A 6,314-nucleotide genomic window follows, 5' to 3' on the forward strand; every position below is an offset into this window, starting at 1 on the left:
AAAAAAAAAAAAAAAAAAAAATACTGGAACCAGCAGAGGAACCAGACATTAAAATCTACATTAAGAATCTCTAGGATGTTTATCTTACAGGGATACAAGTGAATCTTTCTAAGAGTAGAATGTGAACGTTTTAAAACGTTTTAAAACGTTTATAACTGAGAAAATGACATGAAGGCTGTGTTGACCAGTTTGATGGAAGTATTTCGGACTGCATGTGAAAACCCCACACTGTACCCCAGAAGTGCATCAATGCACATAGTTACCATTCAATAAAAATAAATAAATAAAAATAAAAAGAATCTCTAGGATGGGTCTCATTAGGCAACTGATTTAGCTAATAGCCATTTCAAAGAATCTGAATTTGTGAGCTTTAAAGGCAATGTCTTTTCAGAGATATAGCACACGAAGAAACCATGGACACAGTGTAGGTTATGAACAGTTAATAGGAGAAAAAGATCTTTTGATTAAAGTGGGGAAGGTAGTATAAAATATTTACAAAAAGAAAGGTTCAGAAACAAGGAATTTACAAGATATCCAAAAATTATTAACTTTTAGCCATAACGAGTCCTCTTCGTGCTCCCAAAACCTGTGCTTTCTTCTCCTTTCGTTGTTGCTCATGTTTCTTCCGTTGCTCCTCCCTAGTGTGGAGACGAGGTTGTTTGTAAGTTTTCTTGTGGAAGTTAACTCTGTTTCCATGTACATTCAGAGAATTGTTTTCTTTAGATTGTCCCCATGGTTTCAGTTTTCCTTTGTGTGGCTCATAGTTGAGGGGACAAGACAAACTTGCTTTAAGATCAAATACTGGTTTCTTATTAGAGACTGGAGTCTTCATTGCCTCAGTTGTCAACTTGAATGGGGTAATAGCAGCAGCAGCAGAATTTTCCTTGCTGGTCTTTAAGTTGTGTGTCCTGAGCACAGTCTCGCCTTTTGGGGTACTCCCAGGTATGGTCACATGTGCAGACTTTCTGGCTGGAGTCTTGGTCAGTGAACGCTTATGCTCATTATCTTGGCAGCTGAAAACCTGACATTCATTTTACTTGTGGAGAGGGCAGAGCGCTTGGCTGACCCCTTCAGAACAGAGGTGCTCTCATTTGTAGGGGTGTGAAAGTGGCCCTGGGGGCCTGTTGGCTGATGGGAGTGCAAGGCACAGAAAGTCTTCCTCTTGGAGGAACTGGAGTCACTGTACTGCTTTTATTGACAGGCTGCTTCTTCAGCGCATTAAATGAATTGTGTCCTTCAAAATGTTTCTTTTTTCTCTCAATATATTGATCGATGGACTCCATTTCCTTAAAATGAGCCTCATGAAGCTTCTTAAAGTTTGGATAGTGATGCCAGTTCTTTTAATTTTTCTAGGTTTGCAAAATTCATTTGTGTAGAGGGACTTCTTTCTTTCTGAAGGTACCTTTGACTCTCCATTGCCATTTATTCCGCTTCTTCCTGAGGAAACTGTGTTTTCAACTCCTTGTCTCTCATCTGATGGAGAAGGAACTTTTACAGTAGCACTGAGATGTTGGTTTTCCTGCTTTTCATGATTTTGCAATTCGGTGTAATCACTTACTTGGATCTCTGAATGGTCCTGCTGGAAGTCAGGGTTCCCATGGACTATCTTGTGTCTTCTCCTCATTTTGGTGACATGGGCAACTGGCTCTCTGTCACCGTGTTCCTGATTGTTAATCTGTATCTCAGTCTCATCACAAGAGGATGCAGAAGTTTGACTTTCATCCTGATTCTTATTTTCTTTTCTTGCGTCTTGTTTAAGGTGGGCTTTTAAGGCTTTTAACAACTTGTCTGCCCTCAGGTTAGCCCAGAGGCCCAGACTCTTGGCCAAGTTCTGCAGGTCACTGTACTTGAAGGAAGCCAGCTCCACCGGGGAGGGAACGGTCATCATGATCCTCAATCCAGTTGATCCGCAGAGGACTGATAAATTTAAACAGCACAGTTGGAAACTGGCGCCACCTTATAATTCTCTTTATAGAGATCCTTCACCTCCTTTGTAGGTATTTCCTTTTCTTTTAAGCTATTGTGAAGGATATTGTGTCCTTGATTTGCTTCTCAGATGGGCTGTTATTGGCATATACAAAGATTACTGATTTGTGGACATCAATTTTATACCCGAGATGTTACTATATTTCTTTTTTTTGAGACAGAACCTCACTATGTCACCCTAAGTAGAGTGCTATGGCATCACAGCTCACAGCAACCTTAAACTCTTGGACTTAAGCAATTCTCTTGCCTCAGGCTCCCAAGTAGTTGGCACTACAGGCACCCGCCACAACACTTGGCCATTTTTTTATTGCAGTTGTCATTGTTGTTTAGCTGGCCTGGGTCAGGTTCAAACCTGCCAGCCTTGGTATATGTGGCTGGTGCCATAACCACTGTGCTATGAGCGCCAAGCCTATTATATGTCTTGATCACTTTCAGGAGTCTTATGGTTGAGTCTCTGGGGTTCTCTAAATATAAGATCATATCATCAGCAAAGAGGAAGAATTTGACCTCCTCTGCCCCCATTTGGATGCCCTAAATATCTTTCTCTTGCCTGATTGCATTGGCCAGAACGTCTAGAACTATGCTGAATAGTAGGGCAATAGTGGACATCCTTGTCTGGTTTCAGTTCTAAGTGGAAAAGCTTTCAGTTTTACTCCATTCAGAATTATGTGGGCTGTGGGTTTGTCATAGATGGCTTCAATCAGTTTAAGTAATGTGCCATCCCTGCACTTTTTTTTTTAAGCGTTCTTGTAGAAAAAGATGCTGAATTTTGTCAAATGCATATGATCTATTGAGAGGATCATATGGTCTTTGTTTGCACTTGTATTGATTTGGTGAATTATATTTATGGATTTGCATATGTTAAATCAACCTTGAATCCCTGGGATGAAGCCTACTTGATTGTGATGCATAATATTTTTAATGTGTAGCTATAATCTATTGGTTAAGATTTTATTGAGTATTTTTGCATCAGTATTCTATAGTTTTTCCTTTTTTGTTGGGTCCTTTCCTGGTTTTGGTATCAGGGTGATGTTTACTTCATAGAATGTGTCAGGGAAGGTTCCTTCCTTCTCAATGTTTTGGAATAGTTTCTGTAGTATAAGTACAAGCTCTTCTTTGAAGGTTTGATAGAATTCTGGTGTGAAGCCATCTGGTCCAGGGCTTTTTTTCTGTCAGAAGATTTTTTATTTGTCTCTTCAGTTTCAGTGCTTGATACTGGTCTGTTCAAGAGATCTATTTCTGGCTGGGTGTGGTGGCTCACACCTGTAATTCTAACATGCTGGGAAGCTGAAGGGCTGAGCTCAGGGTTTGAGACCAGCCTGAACGAGACCAAGACCCCATGTCTACTAAAAAATAGGAAAACTAGCTGGGTGCTGTGGCTGGTGCCTGTAGTCCCAGTTACTCAAGAGGCTGAGGCAATGGGATCTTTTGAACCCACGAGTTCGAGGTTGCTGTGAGCTATGACACTATGGCACTCTACAGAGGGAGACATAGAGAAACTCTGTCTCAAAAAAAAAAAAAGAGAGAGAGAGAATTGCGTAAGCTCAAGAGTTTGAGGTTGCTGTGAGCTATGATGCCATGCACTCTACTGAGGATGACATAATCAGACTCTGTTTTGAAAGTTATTTTAATTCAGCGGTGCCTGTGGCTTAAGGAGTAGGAAGCTGGCCCCATAATGCCAGAAGTGGCAGTTTCAAACCCAGCTCTGGCCAAAAACTGGAAAAAAAATTTTTTTTAATTCATTTTTCTTTTGTTATTCATTTGAAATACATTTTACTTCATTTGCTTCTTTGTATTCCATTGTAGGTTTTCCCCCATTCTCAGATTTTTGCTTTTGTTTTTCCTTTCGTATATAGAACATTAGCATGGTTCTAAAACTCAGAACTATACAAAAAGGTATACTCAGCAAAACCTCTCTCCTACTTTCCAGTCTCTGTCCAAACTTCCATCCCCACATTCCATCTCATCCCTCCAACAACATGTAAGAGTATCTGTGTCCCTACAGCCTTATCAATAGAATGTGTCATAATTTTTATTTTAATTTATTTTTACTTTATTTTATTTTTTGATTTTGTCTCATGGTTTTTAAATTTTACCAAATCTGGTAGGTGAAAAATGGTAGCTTATGGTACACTCCATTTGCATTTCTCTTATTAGAAGTGAGTGGCTCTTAGCAGGCATTGTGGTGGATGCCTGTAGTCCCAGCTACTCAGAAGGCTGAGGCAAGAGAATCACCTAAGCCCAGGAGTTGGAGGCTGTTGTGACCTGTGACACAACGGCACTCTCCTGAGAGCAACAAACTGAGACTCTGCCTCTTAAAAAAAAAAGTAACTACCACTTACAACAATATTTCTACTTTAATTCATTTTTCACTTCATTTTCAAAGAAAAGGATATAAAATTTCGAATTTAGTAAATTGTCCTAATAAAGTTAAAATGATTATTTCCAATTTAAGGAAATATTATGAATTTCTTTTGGCTTGGCGCCTGTGGCTCATGTGGCTAAGGTGCCAGCCACGTACACCCAAGGTGGTGGGTTCGAATCCAGCCCAGGTCCACCTAACAACAATGACGGCTGCAACCAAAAAATAGCCAGGTGTTGTGGTGGGTGCCTGTGGTCCCAGCTACTTGGGAGGCTGAGGCAGGGGACACGCTTGAGCCCAGGTTGGAGGTTCCTGTGAGCTGTGATGCCATGGCACTCTACCCAGGGGGACAACTTGAGTTTCTGTCTCAAAAAAAAAAAGAATTTCTTTTTTTGGCTCAGGGCCTATACACAGTGGTTATGGTGCCAGCCACATACACCAAGGCTGGTGGTGGGTTCCAAACTGGCTTGGGCCAGCTAAAACAACAATGGCAACTGCAATTAAAAAAAAAAAAAAAAAAGCTGGGCATGTGCTGGGAGCCTGTAGTCCTAGTTACTTGGGAGGCTGAGGCAACAGAATAGCTTAAGTCAGTGATTCTCAACCTTCCTAATACTGAGATCCTTTAATACAGTTCCTCATGTTGTGGTGACCCCGATCCATAAAATTATTTTCGTTGCTACTTCATAACTGTAATTTTGCTACTGTTATGAATCGTAATGTAAATATGTGATATGCAGGATGTATTTAGGTGACCCCTGTGAAAGGGTTGTTCAACCCCCAAAGGGGTTGCTATCCACAGGTTGAGAACCCCTGGCTTAAGCCCAAGAATTGGAGGCTGCTGTGAGCTGTGACACCATAGCACTCTACCGAGGGTGACATAGAAAGACTTTGTCTCAAAAAAAAATTTAAAAAGCTGGGTGTTGTGTCAGGCACCTGTAGTCCTAGCTACTTGGGAGGCTTAGATAAGAGGATCACTTGAGCCCAAGAATATGAAGTTGCTGTGAGCTATGAAGCCATAGCACTCTACTCCAGGTTGACAAGTAAGATTGTCTAAAGGCAGAGTCTCACTCTGTCGCCTTCAGTAGAGTGCTATAGCGTCACAGCTCACAGCAACCTCATCCTCTTGGGCTTAAGCAATTCTCTTGCCTCAGCCTCCCAAGTGGCAGGGACTATAGGCACCCACCACAATGCCTGGCTATTTTTTTTTTATCACAATTGTCATTGTTGTTTAGATGGCCGGGCCCAGGCTCAAAACCACCAGACTTGGTATGTTTGGCCAGTGCCCTACTCACTGAGCTATGGGTGCTGAGCCCACCCTGCTATTTTTTTAGAGATGGAGTCTTGCTCTTGCTTCAGCTGGTCTGGATCTCCTGAACTCTAAGCAATCCACCCACCTCAGTTCCCAGAGGGTGAGGATTACAGGGGTGAGCCCCCCATCACTGTCCCCAGGCAAGCATTTCATTACGAAAACGTGTTTTTAAATGATTAGAAAGAATAGTTGGAAAGCAACAATTACTGATAAACCCAAATACTTGATCAGTGCAGGGACTAAAGTTCTTTGGGGCAAACTATAGAACTAGTATTTCCTTCAAATAATGCCGGTAGCATATCTAATATATATATATTAGAGAAAGAAAAATAATAAAACATAAAATAAAAGAGAAACACACACAGACCACCTTAATAGCATTTTCTATTCTTTTTTTTTTTTTTTTTTTGAGACTGAGCCTCAAGCTATCCCCCTCACAGCAACCTCCAACTCCTGGGCTCAAGCGAGTCTCCTGTGAAAGTGTTATTTGGAGCCTCTGATCAGAGACGCAGGGAAAAGAAACTGCAGACGGGATGATTGATTTGAAGGAAGGTCGAGACTTGCTCTGGTCAGCGACCCGGCTTAACTTTACTGATTATCTTATATACTTTCAAACATTCAGTAAGAATTTAACACAGATACAAAGAAGTGAAGTAA

At 41.1% G+C, this 6,314-nt stretch overlaps 1 pseudogene; it reads right to left on the reverse strand.

The window, feature by feature from the left end:
- Positions 1-544: 544 nt before the first annotated feature.
- On the reverse strand, positions 545-1,885 carry LOC100956557 (annotated as a pseudogene).
- Between the last annotated feature and the right edge of the window lie 4,429 nt (positions 1,886-6,314).

The sequence above is a fragment of the Otolemur garnettii genome, unplaced genomic scaffold (genome assembly GCF_000181295.1).
Source record: "Otolemur garnettii isolate 467f Iridium unplaced genomic scaffold, OtoGar3 scaffold00202, whole genome shotgun sequence".
Lineage (NCBI taxonomy): Eukaryota > Metazoa > Chordata > Mammalia > Primates > Galagidae > Otolemur > Otolemur garnettii.